Raw genomic sequence first — 24361 nt, 5'->3', positions numbered from 1 at the left:
AGACACTGGAAGCAGATTATCCTCAGCAAATGCTATCAGGTATCCCATAGAAGTGGGGGAGGACATGGGATGCTTTCTTCTCCTGTATTTGAAAACTAAGGTGAGACCTCTGTGTTAGAGAATCTAAATAAGTAGGTGGGTGGCTCTTTCCCAAGAAAAGTTGGATGTTTAGTTGTACCTGTCCAGAGAGGACTTTCTGGGTGATACAGTATAGACTGACACTCCTTCTGGGAGTCCTCTGTGGAGTCTATGACTAGAAATCATGGAGTGTACAGTGTTGTGTTTTACTCTTGAGAAGTATTTAATCAGGAGTATGGCACTTTTGACAGGACTGTGTTGGGCTCTTCAGCAGCAAAAGAGGGAAGGACTTACATTTTTAGGCTGTATGTGTTAAAGCTCACGGCTGTTACATTTGATTTATACTAGAAGTGATTTACATAGGTTTAAAATTCAATAATGCACTCAAATCAAATAATTAATATGAGACTGCAGTTACTTCTCCTTTCTTTCTTTCTCTTCGTAATTACCTTCCAGTTCCTTACTCCTTCATCAGTAAGTCTTAGTACGTTAATTCCTTACTCTTCCTTCCACTTCCTTCTACTTCCTTCCTTCAATACCTTCCTTCCGTCCTTAATAATCCTTACTTCCTTAATTCCTTATCCTTCCTTAATGCTTCCTGACTTAAATAATTCCTTCCGTAATTCACCTTCACTTCACTTCCTTCCTTCCGAGCCTTCCTTCCTCCTCAGAAACTTCCCCTCGATGTCACTAATACTTAATTACGTCCTTACTACATTAATGCCTTACTCAGTCCTAATTCCTAGTCCGTCATTTCTTCCTAATGCCTAAGTCCCTAATACTACGCTAATTCATTACCGTGCCGTATCCTGAACGTATTCAGGCCCGAATTCTTAATTACTCAGTACTTCATGCCTTCAATTCATCATTCCTTCCTTCCTTCCTGCCTCTTCCTTCTTTCCGAACGCCACTGGCATTCCTTCCTTACGCAAATTACGTGCAATGCACTTCCGAGACTGACTCCTCGACAATTGCCTTACTGACTTCCGGCACTGCTTCCGCCACTCGGACGATTAAAAATATTACTTCTTAATTCAGTCACTGCATGTCCGAAAATTGAATGTACGACACTTCCAGTCATTAAGCAACTTCCTTCCTTCCTCCTCCTTCTGCCTTCCATGTCCTTCCGTGCACGATCACTTACTTACTCCTTCCTTCCTTCCTTCCTTCCACTGTCCTTCTGCTTCCTTCCTTCCTCTTCATACTTCCTCCTTCCTCCTCCTTCCTTCCTTCATCCTGAATGAAGTGTCCACTTCCTTCCGTACCCTCTGCACTTCCACTTCCTATACCTTATGTCGCTTTCCTGTAAGCGCGGTGTCGGCTTCCCTTCCTAATTACCTTCCATTCCTTCCTTGCCTGCCTTCCTTCCGTCCTGCCGTTCCTTCTTCCTGATCCTTCCCCTTCTCCTTCTCCTTCCTTCATTCCCTTCCTTCTCCTTCTTCCCTTTCCTTCCCTTCCTTCCCGTTCCTTCCCTTGCCGTCCCGCTTCCCTCTGCCCTCCTCTTCCTTCCCTTCCTCCTTCCTTTGTCTTCAAGAAAAAGAATAATATCCCCTATTTTCTAACTCTGTGAGAAATGGTGGTTTATTATCCGAGGTTCATAAACATTATGGTGGAGAAAACAGAATTTCATTCCAGTGAAAAATGTGCTTCTGTTCACTTCAGATGTGAAACCACTCACTGCACTCAGCAGACAGCAGAAGAAAATAATAGCTTCAAAAGTGAATGGGGCAGAGGAAGGAAATGTCAACTCTAGGGTTCCCCAGCATAACCTGGGGATGCATCTCCCATCCTGCTCTAAAAAAATACACACCAGTATTTGAGTCACATTATTTGTGTAAAGGTAATTTTACAGAAAACATTATTGCATTAAGCAAATGACTCTGTATTAGAGTTTTGAGGGCTTGGAATTTTTTCCAACAAATAAGAAGGCTTGAAACTTTGTCACACCTTTGAAGAAACACTCTGCTTTAGAAACTGACAGGGATGCATGCTTCCTTCATTTTTTCTCAGTGTAATTTTAAAAAAAATTCTATCAACATGCTCAGTTTTCAATGCACTGAGGACATCATTTGTATGGCAATAGCTTTTGCAGAGCTCTCATCAATATACTGACAGGATCAGAAAAAAACCCCAGGATATTCCTTTAATATTTGCAAATTATAGAAGCTTATACGCAGTTCAAATCCTGATAAAAAACATTTTTGGAATTCTGACCTTGGAGAAAAAGAAATGTAAATGCATATGGAAGATTATCTAATGAATCTTATGGATGTTGTCAACTACATTTCTATGTAGTTAAAAGCTCCTGTAATCCATGAAGGAAAGAGTAATCACACAATCACAGGAATTGCAAACACATTTGATGGTGAATTATTTTGCTCAGAAATTAATATTTTCTTTAAGATGCCTGGCAGTCACCTGTCCTCCCTTTTTTTTTCATGTGTTTGGGAAAAAAGCCAGAGGCCTGGTTTTGATGGAAACTGAAATGCTTTATTTATGCATACAATACTTGCTGCACACAGCAGGATCATAGACTTCTCCTCCTTCCCTGCCAATATCTCTCAGTCACAGAGAGACCACCTGAGTAGCACATCTGCATATTTTACCAAAAAACATTTCATAGCAAAAAGTTTTTTTCACTTCATAAACAGAAGGTAAGCAAAGAGAGGAAAATGGGGCTGGGGTAGAATTAAGGATAATTCAGGAAAAGAAGCAACCCTAAATTGTTAACTAATTCAAAAGTGAGGGGCAAATGGTGATAGATGAACAAAAAGACAAAAGATGGTAGAGAGATCATGCTGATAGTTTGGAAATTATTGTACTTCAATATAGGAAAATTATTGCAATCACATTAAGGAGATGGACGGTGTCCATAAAAAGTTTCTGAAAAAAAGTGGTGCAAAATAAGTGTCTTTGTAGAAAAGAGTTTTCATCTGTCTAATAACATGAAGAAAAGGAGATGAGAGTTAATGTCTCCTCTCATGTCAAAAAATGTGTTGTCTTGAGATCAACTGCAACAGAGATTTTAGCAGTAATTGCTAGGAAAGTGGAAGTAAGATATAACAGCAAATAGACTTGAGATAAAATTGAACATGGGTTAACTGAAGTACACTGAAAGAGATTAAACTATTATAATATTCCATAAGAAGAAATATTTTCTAGAGATAACAAGCAATGAAGTTTTAATCTTCCATGGGTTTCAAGCATGATTTTCATGCTGAAATTCCCACGGCTGCTTAAATACATTTTATACAAAAATCAAGGATTGTTAAGAAACTGGTTGAAGAAAAGAATTTTTTTTTGAGAGAAATTGGTTTTTATACTATGATAATTTTTTTCAAAGTTGCCAGGATACAAAAAATCCTGTTCAAAATTCGATTAAAAAAATGGTTCTTTGAGACAGCAATTGAGCATCAGATTGGTAGAAAAGCAGTAGTTGTGACTCTGAACTAAGATGACCATACAGTAAAGGAAAATGCAACCCTAGGATATATCAGATACTAACCTGTATCTCTTTATGGAAGTATTAATACATGAAGTGCTGAGAAAATATAATTAGGCCAATTTTGATCATCAGTATTCAGAAAGATTAATTCTAATCAAGCTGACATTTGGAAAGATCAGCATGATGACCAGGGAGGAAAGAAAACCCTTTGTTCTGGAGGCTGTTTGTAAAATTAAAACTGCACGTGAGATGGGTTTCTATTTTACATGTTAATTCATGGATCTTGTCAGCAGTCATTTGACCCTCTATAAAAGGTAAAAAAGTGCAGATCTGTAATTCACATTGCAAATCTCCACACTTTGGATCTCAACCTGGAACTGAATCTCACCCTCAAATCTTAATTTAGTTCCCCAGATATAGGTACATTTCATGATCTGGCATAATTTCTGGAATAAAACCACAGTTGCAGCAAGACATGGACATTAATTTCCTCATTGTCCCCATTTGCTGTAGGCTTGTTTCTGAAATGAAGCCCTCTGGGCACCTGAACTTCAGCTGATACTAAACTAGAAGGAATGCTTGAGGAGTCAATTGCTTTTCAGATGAAAACAGGAATCCATCTGTGGAATGGAACTAGAGCTATTCCAAAGAGAAACTTTGGAGAGTGGACAGTGTGGATAGTATCAACTTTTTGCTTCTCCTATGGATCCATACTACCTGTTCATGCAGAAATGGCCATTAGACACCTGCACTGGGCTGACACACATGACAGAAGACCTGTGAGAGGATGAAAGTGCTTAAAGCACAGACATGGAAATCAATTAGCCACAAGCTTCACTGCCAATGAAGCTGAAACCCCCCAACAAATTAATAATTAAAAGACCTAAACTGAAATTGAATGTGATTTCAAAATGTGTCTTATATCTCTTCATATTACAATTTTCCACTCTGATTGTATCAGAAGTAGTGCAGCTGTTGGATGCCCAGCTTGCCAAGAACATCAGCAAATTTGGACATACATATTAGTAGCATTTCTATAATGTCAGTTTTGCTAATGACTGTATAATCCACTAAACTAGTTTGAGAACTACTACAAAGCCATAGAAATATGAATGAGAATGTAAATTTTCCTCTCTAAGGCTTTAGGATTGGACTTAGATTAACACTGGAAAATACTCAGCAACCATACTTCTCAAAAAATATTTTTAAATTATTATTTTAACTGTAAAAGTATTTCGGTCCATTCAAAGTTTATACTCACCAGTAACAATTTAGATTGAAAACACACCTAGTATATTTTTTTAAACAAAAATGCATTAGCTCACTCAGATCAGGAATTTTGTCAGTTATGTTCTTCTTTCAGCAATGAAGTATGTACCAGGGAGAGCAAGTCTTTGACAAAGAATGTGCAGCTTTATGTAGAAGGATGACATTCCAAACTGTTTGCATATGGGATGTTGACATGAATAGAAAGGTGGTCTCTGAGGCCAAGTGTTTACTAAGAAGCTGATGGATGGAAATCAGACTCATAAGAAATGCTTGATCTTTTCTTATGGATGGTGTTTGGGCACCCTTTACTTGGCAGTCTGAAATGCCTTCTCTTAGTCTTCTGACTGACAGGAGGTAAGGAACATGCTGATGGGAGTGAACAGTGTAAGGTTCCCACAAATGTGAATGACAAAGCTCAGCTTCCTTTAGGTTTCATGTGATTTAGAGAATGGGAGGAGGATATGATATGTAAGAGTTGCTTCTATGGTAAGTTTTGCTTTTTTTTTTTTTTTTTTTTTTTAAATAGTATTTTGATTAAAAGGTAGAAATTTTTTTCCTTCCTGCTGCTCTGTTTACAGAAAAAATTTGAGAGTGACCATAAACTTTGGTCTTATGTTGAGGGGAAGGAGTAAGACATGGGAAATACAGACATCATTGTTTTGGTGTAAAAAAAGGAGATCTATTCTGCCTGCCATATTTTTCTTCCTTTGATTGATTCTTTAGTATAAATGAAATATATTAGTAGTGCAGATACTTTTACTGTTCCACTGTCTTACGGAAAAAAAATATTAGTTCATTAACATCTGGTATCACCCACCATAGAAATTCTCAGATTCTGAAAATTCTCAGATATTCTGAAAATTGATGCTGGAAATTTTCAGCCTTCTTTATCACCAGGGACAGTTTTACCTTGACCCACTGGGGCCAGGATGTGCATTTGTTCTCCATATCATTTTAGATCAGTGAGAAGAGACTTCCATCAAGATTTAGATAATGAGAAATGGAAACTCTAATTTTCATTCTCTTGCATCATTCATAGCAGAATCTCACATTCAGATGTCTTGATGCTGTGGTAGAAATTGTTTCTGGATGCTGAGGAAGCAGAGCAGTTGAGGCAGCAAACATTCTAATTGCTGCACAGAAATTCAGGATTTTACTGAGGACTTGTTACACAGACAGGGACAGAGTGTCTGGATCTTAATAGATATTACTGTCAGACAGCTTGTACTTGGAGCTCTGTATTCTTTAAATAACAATTACAGAGTAAGAAAAAATAGAAGTCAGATGTGTGGCCATTTTTGGTGGGGAGGAAGAATTAGCAATGGGTAGTTTGGTTGGGCTGTAGATATTATTATCTTTCTCTGTTTTCAATTAGTTCTTTCGGAGTTAACTTTTGACTTTCAAACCAAAGTAAATTTTTATTGCACATTAGAGGTATAACCCCAGCAATCAGGTAAGCATAACATTTAGTTAAAACCTTTACAGACTTTAACACCTAGTAACTGGAATCAAAAAGAAAGTTATTGGTGGTCAGAAAATAACCCCCTGCATTTTTCATTTGGATCTACAATCAGGAGTATGAAATTGGTTTGTCTGCATGTTGGAAATAAGAATTTCAAAGATGCAAATGGAGAGAAGCTGCACTGACTCATTTGGCCTGTGGTCTCTCACAGTGCTCTGATCTGAACAATCTGTCATTTGACATTACTTTGGGTTTGGGATCTGTCAGTTTCCTTTAATGTAGGCTACAAGGAATCAGAAAAAATATTTGTAAATAGTTGAAACCTTTATTTCTCCCTGAATGGCTTTGGGCTATCTCATTCCTCTTTGCTTTCTCTTGCTCCTTCATAATAGATGCACAAACCTCTAATGGTTACAGAAAATGGATGTGAGTCATTGCTATAGTAAAGCCACTTGGATAAGCAAATGACAATCTATTTTATATTCATTTTTTAATAATATCACCTAGATAGAGTAATTTTAATTTTAATATTTTTGACTCAATTAGGAAAAAAAACCCCTATATTTGGCACAGTGCCTTGGCAAAGCATGAAATTATTTGGATTTTCTTCACTTCATGTTTTCAAACATTTATAATGGTGTAATTCCTGTGTGATATCTTAGGTTATTGGAATATACTAAGCCTTATAATTAATTTCCTACAAACTACTTCCAGCTCTATTAAAGCTAATCTATGCACACTGTCTTAGGGCAGTTTCTTTCACAGAGCCACAGCCAGGCCTCTCATTTGTCCTTGCTGTTTGCTGCACAGGAACATTTGTGCATGAAAACACATAGCTCTCCCTGGTGCAAATGTTGTCCATGTATGCAAATATAATTTCGTGTACATTACACTTGAAGTTATTTTTTGCTAACAAATGTAGCTTCTTTTCTCAGCACAGGGACTAAATATGATCTCTGCAGTGTTTCTATGCAGTGAAGTCTAGAAAACACTGATATGTCAGAATTGGAAGGGTCTTTGGGTGTGCTTTTTTCTTTGTATGAATCAGCTGGTCATTATTATTTTAAATCATGCTTTGCATTAATGACTTTATTCAAACCAAAATTTAAGCACATTTTTTGCTTTAAAGACTCTATTAATAGCACCAGTGCTAAGGATGATAAAAAGGTGCTAAAATTAAATTTCTAAGGTAATAAACAAGATAACCAAGGTAATAGACTGAAATAGAGCCTACCTGTAAAGGAAACATAAATTCAGATCAGTAATCTGTTAGCTAGAGAAATTATACAACAAGTAGATAGTTAAATTATTCTACATTTTTAGATATGCTTTCTTGATATGCTCAAGGAAGTGTTGGTGTGTATTGAAAATTTAATATCCCTTTACTAATTGGTACTTTGTTGTGCTGCTCAAATATTTTACCCTCAATGTGTTTCATTTTGTGCAAAGAAAGAACTAGGAGTATTATTCAGAAGATATATGAGGTTAAGTGTTCTAGAAACAATTATTCAAGACATTGTTAAGAAACTCCATTTAAGATCTTTTCTGGCTTGCATTGAAATCCAAGACTTCTTTAAAAGCTCTTATAAAATACAATTGGTTTAGAACAATTTATCTCTAAACATGCTGAAAATACTCTAAAATTATTAAAATGTTCTTTTATATTTTTAAAATCCATATCATACTTTTGACCCATTTAAATTTTATATATATTTTAATATTTAAATATTTTTAATAATTAAATGTGTTCCTCTTTTTTTACACAATATTTCAATGTCAAAAATTTTCTCCTGCTGCAAAAAGGTTCCTTCTTTTCAGGAAAAGCTTTATCACAATAATTTTCTCCATGTTTCTAAGTGACAGCACTGAATTATTAACTTGCTCTCTTTTACTCAGAAGCTTTAGAAATAATAACTTCTGCAAGGACTGCATGATCCCCCTAGGAAAGAAAAATACACAGGAAACTTAGGAAGTCTAAGATATTTCTGTGTTTCACTTGTTAGTTAGAAAAGTAACATTATTACTCTAAGGCAGACCTTATATGCAAGAAGTAAAATTCAAATAGACCAGGTGCTCAAGGAGGCAGATGTTCAGCCAGTGTAAAATAGCATAATTTCATTCAATTACATGATTCTACTATGGCTCTTACTAGATAAAAACACATCTCAAAACAGCCAAACTATGCTATGCTTGAAGAGTTAATGTTAACTTCAGCAATATAATATGAAGAGCAGAAACTTAAATTTCATTCAAATTCTATTCTTGCAAATTGAAGATTGTTAATTAGATGCTTACATGGGAAGTTTTCATGTGCTCATCATATGAAAGTCGTCTGGCAGTCATCTAGCTAAAGCACTATTGTTGTAAGCTGTGTAATGATGTCCAGTCAGATGGAACCTGCTTTCCAGTGTTGATTCTACAGCACTATTAGGATATTAGCTGCAAGTGGTACTTTCATGTAGCACAGCAATGAAATTGAATATTTCCCACCTCTCTGAAAAAATTTTTTCTTAGATATATTGTTACTGCCTTCACATGAATAGAAGACCTGGATAGAAGAGAATAAATGATTGTTCTTTTGCTTTAAACCCTTGCTCTAAAGAAAAATAAAGAACAGCAGACAGTCGTCCCCCCCCACCCCCCAAAAAAACCCACAACCCCAAACCATTGCAGTTTGCAGTTAATTAATATGCATTGTTTAAGGACCACCCCTACCCCCCCCCCAGATGGAGTTGTTTTCTACTTGGTAGTGCTCTCTTGTCGCAATCGGACACGAAAGAAACAGACGCACACTTTGCTCCGAGGTGAAGAGCAAAAAGAGAAAGTTTATTTCTTGACCCCAATATTTATAGTTTTCTAAAGGTGACAGTGGATTGGAGGGTGACTGTGCCACCTCTCCAATGACACTGGACAAACTAACAGTCCATCAAGTTTCTCTTCCTCCATAAAGGAATGCAAAACAATGTGTTATCTACAGAAAGTGTGTGAGAAAGTTCTCCACAAGGAGGTAAACATCAGAAGGCTTAGAAAATATTAGAAAATCAGGGCAACACTCTCCCTGGCATACACAGACAGCCAGTATTGAAGAGCCATGGGGAGCTGAATGCCCCAATCCCGAGCAAGGAGGTAAAGGACCAGTCAAACTGATGGCTGGATGCTTGAGAATTAAGCTGACTGGTGAGAATCAAATCAGCAAGTGGGTTGTAAATCCTTGTGAAATAGCCAGCATGGAGGTTTGAAAAGGATAAGAGATTTCTGTGTCCCATTCATATAATGCATAGAAACACACCAAAAAAGCATATTCTTTCCTGACATTTTCAGAAATAGACAATGAGATTTATATGGTCATGGTATGGGAGGGCTGAGATAGTTTTAATGGTCTACTGATAAATGCTATTAATGTCGCTTTCTGGTAATTTGTTACTTTTGAATGAAATTTGCAAAATTGTGGTTTCAACCATCTCATATATCTGGTGTCAGTTGTAGTACAGAGACAGGACAGATGAATGTGGCAATGTCTGCCTTATCCTCACATCAAGCTGACTCCGTTGTCAACTGGAAAAGCTCCAATTATATTTCTATCATATGGTAGGTACTGCTGGACTCTGGAAAATGAAGACTGATTGCTTTCCTCATTGTGCTGCCTCTGGAAGAGTGTGCAAAGTCTGCCCTTACTGCATGTTGGTCCAGGTAGAAACTCCGTGGAGAGGAGATTCCATTAGCATGATGTATGTTGTGCTTGGATCAATAGCTACAAGTTCTTCACTAGTTGTTTAGAACTGTCAATACAAGATTCAGTGCTCCACAGAACTGCTGGCCTCCCAACCATTGCTGTTGTGAAATAGCCCCTATTTTCTCCCTGTCTAATAACCATAAGGTCTCAGCTAGACTACAAATGAGTTTGACACACTGTTTTCATGAAAGATACATGATCTATAGGGGAAACAGTCAAATAATTTTTCAGTACAAAAGCAACTTCTGAAAATGGGAAAAGAATAAATTGAACATAGATTACCTCCTAAAATACATTTGCTGAGATGTTTAGAGAATTTTGAGCATTTATGAGCTTGGTAGATTGTAGACAATAAAAATGGCATGTATTAGCATAGCGATAGATGTGATGGAATAGAATAATTGGTCCTGCTTTGCAGTAAGATGTCCCTGCTGGCTGTCTGGTTATTCATATCAGAGATCACCATGCTGTGTCCAATAAGGGGCAGTCATTACTTGTTTTCTTAGTTCTGTGATATTTCTGAGTTTACCCTTGGAAATTCCAGCACTTCTTTTTTCTATCATCTTCAGTCACAATAAGATCTAATGTGAAAGATCTCAAGAATCTCTTGCTACATCCAGAAAGAAAACAAAGCTATCTCATGGCTCCATTACTGCATACTGCTTCAGACCTTTAGGAGCTTTTCAGTGGAGAAACCTGTGGGACAGAACAGACTTCACAAAAATGTGTGGAATGAAAGATAATCACCTGATAAACAACCTCCATCCATCTATGGTTCCATAATGCATCTGTAACCTATTTCTGTGATACAGCTCTGGATTTCTACATCATTTACATTCAACACACTTCCTGACTGCATCTTTGACAAGGGGTGTGCTCAAAAGGCCATGCCTCTACCAATAACACCTTGTTGTTTATTAAGATATTGCTGCAAGAATAGGCTTCAGAAACCTTGATTTTAAATAGCAGTGCAGAGCAAAGGCTGTGTTGTTTCTGCAGCACATACAAAATCACCAGGGGAAAATTTGTTCTGGAAGACAGCTTTGCTGGAATACTACCTTTCCTCTAATAATGGACAATGCTCTCTAATTAGTTTTTTCTTTTAATAGTAAACCCACAGGTTAATGATCCTACTTAGAGGGTCATGCAGTGTTTAAACCTTTATAAGAAATAAAAAAATACATCTAACTAAGCTGCAAATCTGACAGATCTACATTAATTTTCTTACATTTTGTGAAGGAGCTAACTTGACTTGTGGATCTAGAAATCTTGCAGGAAGGTAAGACAATCAGTTCAGCGGGGAGACAGTTTAAAAGCACTGGCTCAGCACAAAAATACTTTCAGAGTGTAGGAGTGGTAAATGGGATTTTGACTAAAATGAACTAGGATCTTATTGACTCCACTTTTCAGGTCAGATGAGTTCATTTTGCATTCTAGGGGGGAAACAGGTACCATGGCTGGAAAACTAGGTAAAACAAGATTTATTTTATTCTCATGTCACAAGGTGAAATACAGTCTATTAACTGGAAAAGGCAGTTAAAAAGACACATGTTCCCTCCAGAGAACCACATTGCCACTGAGGGTGAAAAGGGTACAAAGTTCTTACTGACAAACAATTTATTGATTAGAGTTGTTTGAACCTTAGAAGCTTTAGTTTACTCTGGAATATCTTGCACTTTAGCCACAACTCAAAAATTTTGATTACAGGTTGGAATAACAGTTCAGGAGGACGTACTTCAGTTTAAAACATCAGTTTAAAACTTTATCTATCTACAGCTGTTGGAGCATAACAGATGGAATAGCTCCAGTGATATAAGTTATGTGCAAAAAAACATGTGACAAAAATAATGGAACAGAAAAAAACAAAAAAACAGTCAGTGACTATCCGTGCTGCTCCACCAGGCTGCTCCCAAAGATGGCTCTTGTTTTAGAATCAGGTGTCCTGTCATGCACAGTGAGAAGGTCATAGACTTCTTTGGGGGAAACACTCTATGTGAAAAAAAAGGTGTCCTCAGGCCAAGTCTATTTTGCTTTATGCACAAACTACCCACACACAACCTCTACACCCTGTCTCTCAGTGCTTTTATTGCTTGTGCATGGATGGAAATTTTTGGGTTGCAGCCCCCAGAAAGGACTAGGGAGCCAGCAAGAACCCATGAAAGTGCTTGCAGAGAAGATGTAACTGCCAATTTTGTGGTGTTGAATGCCCACATAATTTAAAGGCTTCGGATGACCCTGGATTTCTTTTGCTTCTACCAGCCACAGGTTCTCTGATGTATAAGACTTAATGCTCCCCATATTTATTTATCATGGTAAGTTTGATCATTACATCCCTCTGGTCAGACCTCATACTCCCATATGATACAGATTATCAGTTGCTAATTTCAAGATATAAACTGTCATGGTTGCAACACCATATCACATTGGAGAGGATCTCATATCGGTCCATATTTTTCTAGAGGCAAAAGTAAATTTTTGTGTGGCATTAGCTGTGTCACACCTACATGGTAGCTGTGCAATCATTCAAAGATATCTGCTGTTGTAATTATAATGGGAAACTCTAATGCTAATCTGGCTCCTGTTTCTTATTTGAGAAGGTCAAAACAGCATTAGAACATTCACATGGCACACAACTGCAAGCTTACTATCTGTCTTCATACCAACTGTCTCAATAAATAGGCATCTTCTCTCATCAGCAATGAGACAAGAACATGATACTTCTTCAGTGACATAATTTCCTTGTTTGCCTAAATTCTACTCGCCTTCAAACTTGCTTCTCAGTCTTTCTTCCCTAACTCTTCTTTCCTTCCCAAAACAGTATGTTATGGTATTCTTAACTGATGTCAAGATGTTGCCACATCTCACTTCTTCCCTAACCTTACCTCTGAAGTGCATTATTGATGATGTTGGCATGTAGCTGGGAACACAGAAAATAGGATGAAAAAGTTACTGACTTGTTGGGGATAACCTGCTGCCAAATATGTAGTTGTGTCCTCTAATTATACAGCTAGAATAATCAGAAAACATTCCCCCATTTTTTATAATTTTATATAGTTGTACTGTAGCAAGATCCCCTCTCAGGATGACGGGGAAGAGTACTGAATCAACAGAGACCTCACTGCCTACTCTATAATCACATCTCATTTTTGCACTCAGAATTATTTCCAGCAATTTAAAAGAATTTTAATCTATTTTTAATAACTTTACTTGTGTACTCTGAATCTAGACCAGGTAACTACTTCCCAGGGACTTGGCAAGGCTACAATAAGCATCTAAAGGCAGTTGTGTGAATGTGTCCTTAGAGCAGGTAGTGACAGATGGTACAAGTTTTGCCCATCGTTTTGCAGTTCGCTGTGCTGGCATCTCTCTTTCCCTGTCTTCAGAGGTCTGGGAAAAGACACAATCAGGTATCAGAAGCAATGAAAAGAAAGATATTTTTCCTAGGGATCCAGAGAGGACTACATATAGGTTTATTGAAACTTGATGAAAGATTGCTGAACTAAGAGCCAACTGAAGGGAAGCATGAGCCTTCCAAGGACACAATGAATGAGGATAACCTGTTTATAGTTTCACCTTTCTGCTGACAAGTTTTCTCCATTTAAAAAATTGCCCTTGATTTTACTTCAGTTCTAAGAATACATAGCTCCTGTGGTTCAAAGATTTTTGGTGCTTTAGGCATGCTCACTTTGATGAAAATTACAGAAAAATCCTCAGAACTTTGTTTGACTCATGCTCCTAACACACTTGAATTCCTGTTGAACTGAGATTACACTTATAACTTCATCCATAATTTTTTTCTCTTATTTTTGAGTGTTTGAACTCAGACCATTTGCAGTGCTCTTCATGTAGTTGCTTGGATATGATTATAGGATTGTTTATGGACTTTGCAAAAGTAGTACATAAAGAGCAATTGGCCTTTTAAATCAAGATTTCACAGCTTCTTCCATGAATAGTCAGCAAAAACAAATTGCTTTTTAATAAGAAAATTTTATTTACTGTTTTTATTGAGATCGGAAACCTAAGTTTCCATTTAGCAGTGGAGCTGTGGAAGGGAACACAATAAGGTGGGGTCTTTGCTACAAGGATCAGACAAAAACATCCCTTTGAGAGTGGGGTATAATTTAAAACCTTCAAAAATAGGGTGAGGACTGACCTTGCTAAGGCTTAGTGATACACAGAAATATATGTATATTCAAGGTGCTGCTTGACAGGTTCCAAGCTTATAGATGGACTTTTATTTATGGACATTTATAAAGCACTCCAACTTATGGGCCTATCTTTACTGTGGAAACACTTTGATTTATATCTTCAAATATAGAATCTAAGGAGATTCATACTCAAATACAGACTGATAGTATGAATTGTGAAATATGTGAGCTAAATGAAATTAGCTCGATTGACATATTTTTATAATCCAGTAACATTGCCTTTATGAGTCCTGTACCACCAACCTTCCACTTGGAACATCCTTCCAATATTTAAAGTAAACTTAGAAGAAAGGTGGGAACACATTTTTAAAGGACCCTGCAGGGATAGGACAATGTGCTTTAGACCAGAAAAGGGGAGGTTAGAGCTGTATGTAAGGAAGACTACATGTATGAGGAGGAGAATATTTAAGGAGGGTGGTGAAAGACTGGAAAAAGTTGCCCAGAGAGGTGGTAGATAACCAGTCCCTGGAAACATTCAAGGTCAGGTTTGATAGAGCCCTGAGCAACCCGATCTAGCTTAAGGTGTCCCTGCTCTTTGCAAGGGACACTAAGGGGTCAATTTTTGATCTGATCTCTTCTATGATTCTATGAAAATAGGAAAAGTTGGTGGAAAAGATGAAAATAGTCCTAAAGTAAATGACAATGTAAAGGGTTTTGCCTCATATGAAAGGAGATGCAATGAATGCAGAACCAGTGCTCAGCAATTTGAGTTTAGCTACTTCTGTAATCCAAGAAGGGAAGACACATTCTACGCCTGTAGCCCTTAGCAGAACAAATGAACAGCCTATTTCTTCAGCTGCTCAGCAGTGACATGAGCAGTAGATAAATCAGTTGGTTAATCAGTTGGTCCTGCTGCCAAAATGAAATAAGTATAGATTTGCAGTAATTATCATTGCATAGAGGTCATTAGTGAGCACTACACCTGTGTGAAGAGTTTGAGACCTCTGGGTCATTTATGAACCATGGTCCATTGACTGCTCTTTCACAGACTACTCTTTCTACCTAATTGTGATTTGTATCTAAAAGCTTTTCTTGGTCAGTATGGAATTAGTTGTAGGGATACTTTGTTTCTCCACATTTGGTATTCATTTAATGAACAAAGTAATGACTGTCTACACTACTAAGAATGTCTTACCCTATGCTTCATGGTTAAGCAAAAGAAATTATTTAGAGGGTTATTATTCTTATCCCTGCACACACACTGAAGCTACAAAAAAAATTTTTTGTTACTTTCTAACCAACTTCCTGCAAGGGCCAGGCACTTTCCTGGGTTTTGCCTAGGAAGGACAGCAGATATGAGAAGAATAGTAAGGGACAAATTTGGATCAAGAAAATGTTGGACATTCTTTTGCTGCCTGTGCACCCTTAGAATGAATTCTAGGTCTTTTCTGAACTCCTCTAGAATATGGGCACTGTGGTTCAATGGTCAAAATTAGTAAAGAAGTCAAGGTGGTGTAAAATAATCAAAGAATAAAACAGCACACACTGAAGCCCTTAGGCAATGCTGCCATAAAAAATATTAAACAAAAACCAAAGGGTGAGACGAAAGATTTGTGTTCACTGTGATTATAAAGAAACCTTATAGCTGCAAGCTAATATAATTTCTTCTACAGCTATTTTCATCTCAAAATGAGAATGTTTATGTTGTTGATATTATACATAATTTTAATATCAAAGCTCTAAGTTCATGACAATGCAAGGGGCTTTGAGATAAAATGTAGGTTTAATCCCATCAGATACTTTTCTGATGGGATTAAATCTACATCTGGTTTCCCATCTGAGTGTTTGAATACACAGGGTTTGAGATCTTGCTTAAGCTCAGCTATGCTTTAATTCCTACAGCTGCATGATCACTCAAGGTTTTTTATTTTCTCTTTTTTTTTTCCCCTAGGTTGTCTTTGATCCAATTCTAATTTTCCATTTGAAGATGAAATCTTGTAGTTCTAAGAATACTTGCAGAAGTCAAGTAGTCTTTCCTGTAACACAATAATGACAAAACCTTCCTTTCTGTTTTGTTTTTCTTTACTATAGAAATTTAACCAGGTTGTAAGCAGCACATAAGCCTAACAAACCACTGGAAACATTTGTGTCCAAGTTCACATGGGAATAGGTACCTTCTAAAACAAATTTTTGGTTGATGTTCTGCCTGAATTTTAAACTCAAACAGAATTCAGTAGTCCACTAGTTACTTGTTTATAATCAAGAGAAAAATGTAGACCATCAAGAAATTTTTGGATGCAACACAGGCGTTAAACCATATTCTTAGCTGTGATGGTACAAATGTTTTTTTGAAGCACAAATTATAATGGTTTCCTATCTATGTGTGTGAAAATGTGTATGATGGAAAAAAAGAAAAATTTTTTAGTACTGGATAATTAATGTTTACAGGATATTCAAGTATTCTAGGGATACTATTCTGATATCTAACTCCACAGAATTAGCCATGGTTGTGGAAGGTTCAAATTTACTACAGGGTGTTATTTTTCTTTGTCCCAGATTTCTGGAATTCCTTGGGCTTTGAACATAAAGTAGCATATTTTGATAAGAATATTTCAAAAAATATTTTTAGTATTCAACATTCTGCATCACTAGTCATATTAAAAGTGTGAAAGATTTACAGTTTGGCTGCTAAGTTGGAGTAGTTTCTATGAGATGGGATGAAAGAAAAGAATAAAATTTGTGATCAGATACAGGGACTTCAAAAATTAATTTCATAGTTTTTTGTTCAACTAAGCTTTATAACAAGTACAAAAAGTGACTTCCAGACAAATAGTGCCAAGCCTTACTTCCTCCTCTTTATAACTAATTTTCCACATCAATATTCTTATGTATGGAAATTTGTTTAAATAAATCATTGGTGCTTGAACAGAAATTCTGAATTGTTGTTGGAGTAATATTTTCGTGCGCAAAAGGTTTCCTGTTGGGCAAAAGTCACCATCTTTATCAGAAAATATGAAATAAAAGAAATTTAAAATGTTTCCATTTAAATTAGGCCATGTTTGTTGAGATTTACAGATTGAGGCTTGATTCATTTAAGGCAATATGCCTCTCTCTAATTAATTACAGAATTACTGTTTTCATCTTCGTAAATGCCAAAAGAATTAATCACCATGTCTAAACAACTAATGTCTTGGCAATTAAATAATGACTTGCATTTCATTGAATGGAGTTACACTAGTTCTTGGTCTTCATGTTGGGCCACTAGCCATAAGATTACACTTGTTTTCATCTAATTAATAGGAAACTGTTAAAGTGAAACCCACAGATGCAGAAATTCAATTGAAAGCTTCATACACCTGATAAAAGAAACAAAGACATAGACAAATGCACTGGAAAACATCTGCTTAAAATGGAAACAGGGCTGATTGCTAAAAATATCTAGCAAAGCAGAGGCATATTTAATTAGCATTTTCTATATTCAGCTCTGAAACTTATGGGAAAACTGTGTATATCCTAATTCTGAGTGTCTCTGGATCTTACTCTCCCATTTCACAATCACTCTGGATCACTTTCCATCATAAATTTGAGACAGAACTACAATAGGTGTTTCCATCCAATTAGACAAAACTCATTATTAAGGGTTTATGACATTCTTATGTTTTTATTTTGCTTTCCAGTGGCATGGGAGGACAGACTACTTAATTCAAGCAAAGTTTACAGAGACTTGATATTTGTTTAAAAACCCCAGCAATTCTGAATCAGCAGATTGCTTTTGTGGTTCAGTGTTTCCTAACATAGCTTCAGCATCCTTGATATCAGAACAAGCAATCTGAAAGTGGATTTACTGTCTTGTGAGTCACAGCTATAGGTGGAGCTTCTGAAAAGCAAAAAAAATTTCACCAGTGTGGAGCACAGTTCTCCTACTGATCTCTCTATTTGACAGACTTTCTAATTTTAATAGAATAGATTTGAATTCAGTTCATGTAGGGAGTGAAATCTGGCTTGTATCACATTAGAGGAGGTTGGATGTATACTCTTATTATTTAAAATCAATATGTTAACATAGTAGAAAAAAAATTCATTTTAACATAGCAATGGAATTTTCCCCTAATTGATGCTTTCCACATTTAATATAAAATTCTTTTTGCTAATAGCTAAAATATTTATCTAATGAATGTAATAACTGCTTCAAATTTTCTATTCACCTTTCTGCCTTTGACAGAGAATTTTTCTCTGTTTCAAAGTGGAAAAGACTGACAAGCCAGTGGCATATGATAAATTTCTCATCATTATTACAACAAGTTCAATATTATAGTTCAATTTCAAAAGTGTTTGAGATGCAAGACACCTGTAATAAGAACAATGAAGATATAGTCAGAAGAAGCACAGTGGTAACAAATTTACCTGTGTGCTATAGACTTTCTGTGGTTTTACTTGGACCTGGACAATCACCCTTCCAATGAATATAAACATGTGGTTCTAAGTTGTTGTCACACACTTGAATACTTTTGGTGTCCCAGAAAACCCTGTTTCCAGCCCCCACAGTACTTGTTATTAAATTTATATAAGAAAACACTTTTGTGAGAAAATGAAAAATATTTCTCCTTCCATCCTGTCTATTCCCTCAAAACTGGTACAATTAAATCTTTTAATAGGCAGACATGCATGACATTTAACACCTTGATATTAGAGCCTGAATTCAGCACATATGCCCAGAAAAAGCTAAAGATGGAAAAACATTTTCACCTTTATGTTCATTACTGTCTTTCTACCAAATAGAGAATCCTGACAATGAAGCTCAGATATTTTTTGTAATCCATCATCTGGTACCTATGGCAGCACCTGCTTCTATTTAACCATAGCTTCTTGCAATAAGTATTAATCTGAAACAATACAACAACCGACTGATTTGTAGAGAGCCACCAATCTAAAAGACAAAAAAACCCAAGAATCTTGCAGTAGCTCCCTATAGATTTAGAATATCTACAGAAAGTAATCCCAAAACTTTATTTGATTTTCAACTGTATTATTTGGCTAACTAAGTAATTTTCCTTTCCATTGCCCTATTTCTATCCTTTGACCTTCACTGTGCAGTAATTCTGGATTAAAAATTCAGTCATGGAATAACTAAGGACGTCCCACAATGCTTTCATAACTATTTTCTAAAAATATGAGGTGTTTTCTTCTTAGTTTTATTCTAATTAATGTATTTAGGGTAACAGACAAAGTCATCTGCTTTCTCCTTTGAACATAACAAAAAGTCTTTTGTGCATTATTATAAAAAAGAGATGGAAAATAGGGAGAGGGGTTCCTTTCCTTCCTAAATTTAAATATCTGTCGTTAATGCAGATATGTGGGGTGTGATTATATAAATAGACTTTTCTACATTTATTAAACATACATTTTATCTTTATAAAGCACAGAAACATTTTTGTTCCAAAGCATCTGTCCAGTTCAATCTCAAAAGAAAAGAATTGAGAATTTTAATGTCTGCAGTGACATCAAAAGATCTGTACCATTGCACAAAAAATAAAAAAAAAACACTTTGAGAAATTGATAAAGTGTATGCTCAAACATAGAAATAGAAGTGTCATCTTCATTTATTATTTTCAACAAAAAACTAATAATATTCAAAGACTGAGCAGCCTAATTCAAATTCCCAGCCATGGTACACACATGATTTTGCCAGACCCATCTGAGTAAACTAAATAAATTGTTTCTAAAGTTAACTTAATAAAAGAGAAATCTGTGGGCACAGAACAGCATATTTTTAACTGCATAGATAATGGTGACAAATAAGTCACACACTGAAATCAAATAAATCTGGAGCAGTAATAAACAATGAACTAAATCTTACAGCACATTAAGGAACCTAGCCAACAAAGTGAATGAGGTGCCATTATGTTAGACATATTTGAACTAAACCCAGACATAAGACCATGCATTCAAAAGTTTAAAGTCAAATTACACCATGCTGTGGAAACAAAGGCTGCAGAAACATCTGGAATATGTACCTATTGCTTATAGATTAGATATTTACAAAACATTCCTTAGGATATGTGCAGTTTCTGTTCCTGTCTTTCTGTAATTTCTACATCTAGACATGTATTTAAGCCTCAATTAAAATGGTGTTTTTCTTCTGACTGGTTCCTTGTTCACCTCCTTCTTTTTCTTTTGAAACATTTCATCTTTGGCTGCCATTAGAGGGATGCAACTCCTCTTCTGAATCCATGACTATTGGTTTCCTAAAAATAAGGAATAGCTGGAAGAGCATTTAAGAAGGGACAGTTGGATGCTCAGGAAGGAGTGAGTGGCTGAAATGAGGAATTTTGGAGCATTCCAAAGACTGCTCACATATGGCTAGGCAGATGGGCAGGCAGACTGGCATTTATACTAAACTCTATGTATCTGTAAATATGAAGAAGGAAAAAAAAAAAATTGGGTCTCTGTGAGAAGTTTGAGAAGATGTTCAAACTCGGTACTCATTCATGCAACTTGGATGACTACCTCAATCCTGACATGTCTTGACACTTGTTCTGACTTCTGATACTAAAAATAATAAAGAGAAATCACTGTGTTATTACCTGCCTCACATCCAGAGATCTTTTTATGAGTGTTGTACTCATACAGGTGAGAAATCTCTCCAGTAAAAAAAAAAAAGCAAAAAAAGAAAAAAAGAAAAATTTATGCTGTTCTAAAACCCTGTATCAAACTTTCTCTACCTCATCACACTAAAACAAAAAAAAAATTGCATAAAACAATGAAGATCTTTTTCATTTCACAGTGTGTTTATCTAGTACAGAAGTCTGCAACTTTGCTATAGCAAATAGCAAAGTTTGCTATTAGCTTTTGCTGATAGCAAAGATATTAAACCTATTAAAGCATTAATACTATAATTATGTAATGTTGCTGGAAACAGCACATGTTGTGCAAAAACCCCTAGGAATAACTTAATTTCTTGAACTGAGACTTGGGGGACGTACACTCTTTCGATGTATTTCAGTGAGTGTACAGAGCCTTTTTCCAACAACAAATCAACAAAAGGTGAAAAAGTGCATAGCCTTGAGTTTCAGAGGAATAGATCAGCACCTCAGCCTGTAAAATTCTGAAGCTAGATTTGAGGTATGTATACAGAATATTATCAAAAAGTGGGGAAAAAGAGTAGTTTCAACTTACTTTTTTTGCTGTAACTTTAAAAAATACCGTCTGTAATTGGGCTAGAATTAGATATAGACAACATATATTTAAGGTAAGTTTTTGGGGTCTTTTTATGGTCTTTTTGAACAATTAACACTCCTTACAGATAAACCTGGACAATACAGAAAATTTGGCACTACCAGTAATATCTGCATAATCTTAGTGCCCATATACTGCTCAATCCAATTAACAAAGAAAAATTACTTCTATCATGTCTAAATCATTGATGCACAATGGATAATATCACAAGATGTTCAATGCACTTTGACTATAAATTATTATTTCCTTGTTAGTTCATTGTCATTCCAGTGAGAAGAGCTGAAGGGGCTTGGCACATACAGGACAATGCTGAAGACTTTGCTTTAAGAAGGTAGAGAAAGGAAGATGACACAACAGGCTGTCCAGAGCAATACTTCAATCTTCAATAGAGCTTTATCCCTGAAGTTCTATTAAAAGTTAATAAATTACTATGATTTTGAAATTTGGATATTGCTGTACAATTAAACATCTAATCCTTCACCAAATCTTTCAAAACCAATATTTTCTGTGATAGTCTATTATGATAAACTCTACAATGAGAATATCTGGAGTATCACAGATGACAATGGACATGGAAACTGATTTTTCATCACGAAAATTAGCTATAACAGATTGCACTCTGAACACAGTTGAACATCTTGAACCACACATCATTTTGACTCCACTTTTCTAAGTACAATTAGAAATCACAATGTTAAATCTGTAGAAATCTGAAAAATTACATTGCTGTTAAATTAATTATCTTTGTTTATCTAGGCATATTTGTGTGCATGGGTGTATATATATTATAAAAATACCTCTTGAAGAGAAGATAAATCAAATCATTGTGGTTTTGATAACAAATCTCAGACAAGGGCTTTATCCAGGTGATCATTAAATCTTAATCCTTCCTTTAATGCTAGTTTAGTGCACATTCATTGTTGAGAAGACACTTCATGCTGGGAAAATCAACATCACAACTGCAGTAGTCAGCCATCTGCGCAGCTGAAGTGTAAAATGGTCAGAGTTGAGCTAAATGTTTAGTGAATTCTTGAGTACCTACTTATTCAATTCAGCCAAGTAATCTTTGCCCAGCAACTCTAAGGTCAAAGCTATTGAATACATCCACTTGTTGTTTAAACTTTGTCAGAATACTGTTGTTTCCGTGTGAGGAAAGTGAGTAGATCATCCAGCATCTCAAGGAAGGAAGGTGAGAACTAAAGTGCCAAAAGAGGTGGCTCCAATTTAACAGCTGCAAAAATATGCCCAACTTTTGGGGCACAATAGTTTGCTTTCCACACTCATAAGAGCCCAATGAGATTTCTCCAGCTCAAATAGTCTAGGCTTTCTGTTTTCTTACTGAAATTCTTAGAGTTTCTTACACTCATATCAGTGAGAATTTATAATGTCAGTATGAACTTCAGGGCTACTGTAACTCAAGTCCATAGTGTTTGAAAGGTCCAGAAGACAGAGAGAACACTGTCATCTGTTTGTTATATAGATAATTTCATGCTTTTGTTCTGTTTGTCACCCTTTAACACATGACATGATTGTTTCAGGTCTCCTGAAACTCTCAGCCTGAAAGTGCTGGCTAGCGTCTATTTCTAGGTATATATATTATTTTTTATATATATATCCTTTTTAGACCCTTCTACTGAGATTAGTTCTTTTATGACTGCATTGTTTTTGATTTGTTTGTTTGGATTTTCTTTTAATTTCTCAACAAAGATTTTTTCTGAGACCATTTTACACTTGCTTATCAAATTGCTCCCCTTGTTTTATTTAACTGTGGTTATGGCTTAGGCTTTCAGATATAATCAAATGCATTCTATGAAATAGTATAAAATTGTTTCTTACACATTGTTCATTTTGACCCCACTGTCTGCAGTACACTGTTTCATTTTTTAATCTCTAAGATTCGCATTTCTGTGAAATGATGTAGCAAAAATCAGTGAAGAATAAAGTAATTACCTTCATTTGAATGCATGCACTAATGACTGATAATTTATTCTCGTGCAATAGCAAATGAGTATAGCTGACATTAAAATACTGCATTATTGCATTAAATCTGTGATTTCTCACAGAAACTCATTATATTCCTGTGTATTCTACCTACAAGGTTTAGATTTATTATTTATGAATTTGATTCCTCCTTCAACATAAAATATTAAGAACGGTTCTATAAGTCACTGAGGGAAAGAATCCATTTTCATCCAAGACATATACATGAGTAAAACAAAGAAAAATTAAAACAGTGGCAAAAAGCACTTTTTGCTTGAGAGTTGAATTTTTTCCCTAATTTTTTGGCAAGAATTTTAAAAAGAAGCATATTTCATTTTTTTCAGTCATCATATTATTAAATTGCTAAAACAGACTGATGTCTAAACCCAGTATTTTTGAAGGATTCTCTGCTTCCCCCCTTCCATTATCAAGGTCATGGATGGGTTTTGCTGCTGTTTATCATGCTCCAGGAATACAGAGATTGCCTGATGAATAAAATCCAAAGAATGACAGGCGCACGGAGTTAGACCTTTGGAAAGGCATATGTACTTCATTTAGTAAGGATATCAGCTACTCCCAAGGCTCAGATGACTGCAGCAGAATTTGTCTTTGATCCAAAGCAAAGAATTGAGAGGACTTAAAAGCAGCATGCTTCAGTGCTGCCTTGCCGTCTGAAACTGCTGCTCCACTCCAGCTCGTCCACACCCGCAGTAATTGACAAAGATCCTGCAACATTTGACTGCTTTCTCCCTTCCAGACTACAAAGGAGAAAACTGAACAGTGTCTTTGCTGAAGTACCTCCTGGTTAAAAGTAAGGCAGGTTATGGGAAGAGGAGCTCTGGCCCCTTTATAGTCTATGCTGTGTGTCTAGCAGCTCCATTTTTTGCTTTATCAAAACTAATTCAGCTTCTCACAGAGGTACAAAGGGGCAAACCTGTAAAAGGATTAATATAATCATATTCAAATGGAACTCAATTGCAGACTTTGGTGTTTGAAGCCAGGTGAGTTCA

At 36.0% G+C, this 24361-nt stretch overlaps 1 protein-coding gene across 1 annotated transcript in view; it reads right to left on the bottom strand.

Moving 5' to 3' along the window:
• The window catches only part of CNTN5 (contactin 5), a 315435-nt gene that overhangs the window by 63809 nt on the left and 227265 nt on the right, over positions 1 to 24361 (bottom strand). The gene's annotated exons all lie outside the window — the stretch shown is intronic.

This window comes from Serinus canaria, chromosome 1 (assembly GCF_022539315.1).
Source record: "Serinus canaria isolate serCan28SL12 chromosome 1, serCan2020, whole genome shotgun sequence".
Lineage (NCBI taxonomy): Eukaryota > Metazoa > Chordata > Aves > Passeriformes > Fringillidae > Serinus > Serinus canaria.
The sequence above is the reverse complement of the archived record's forward strand: the minus strand, read 5'-3'. Positions and strand labels throughout refer to the sequence as shown.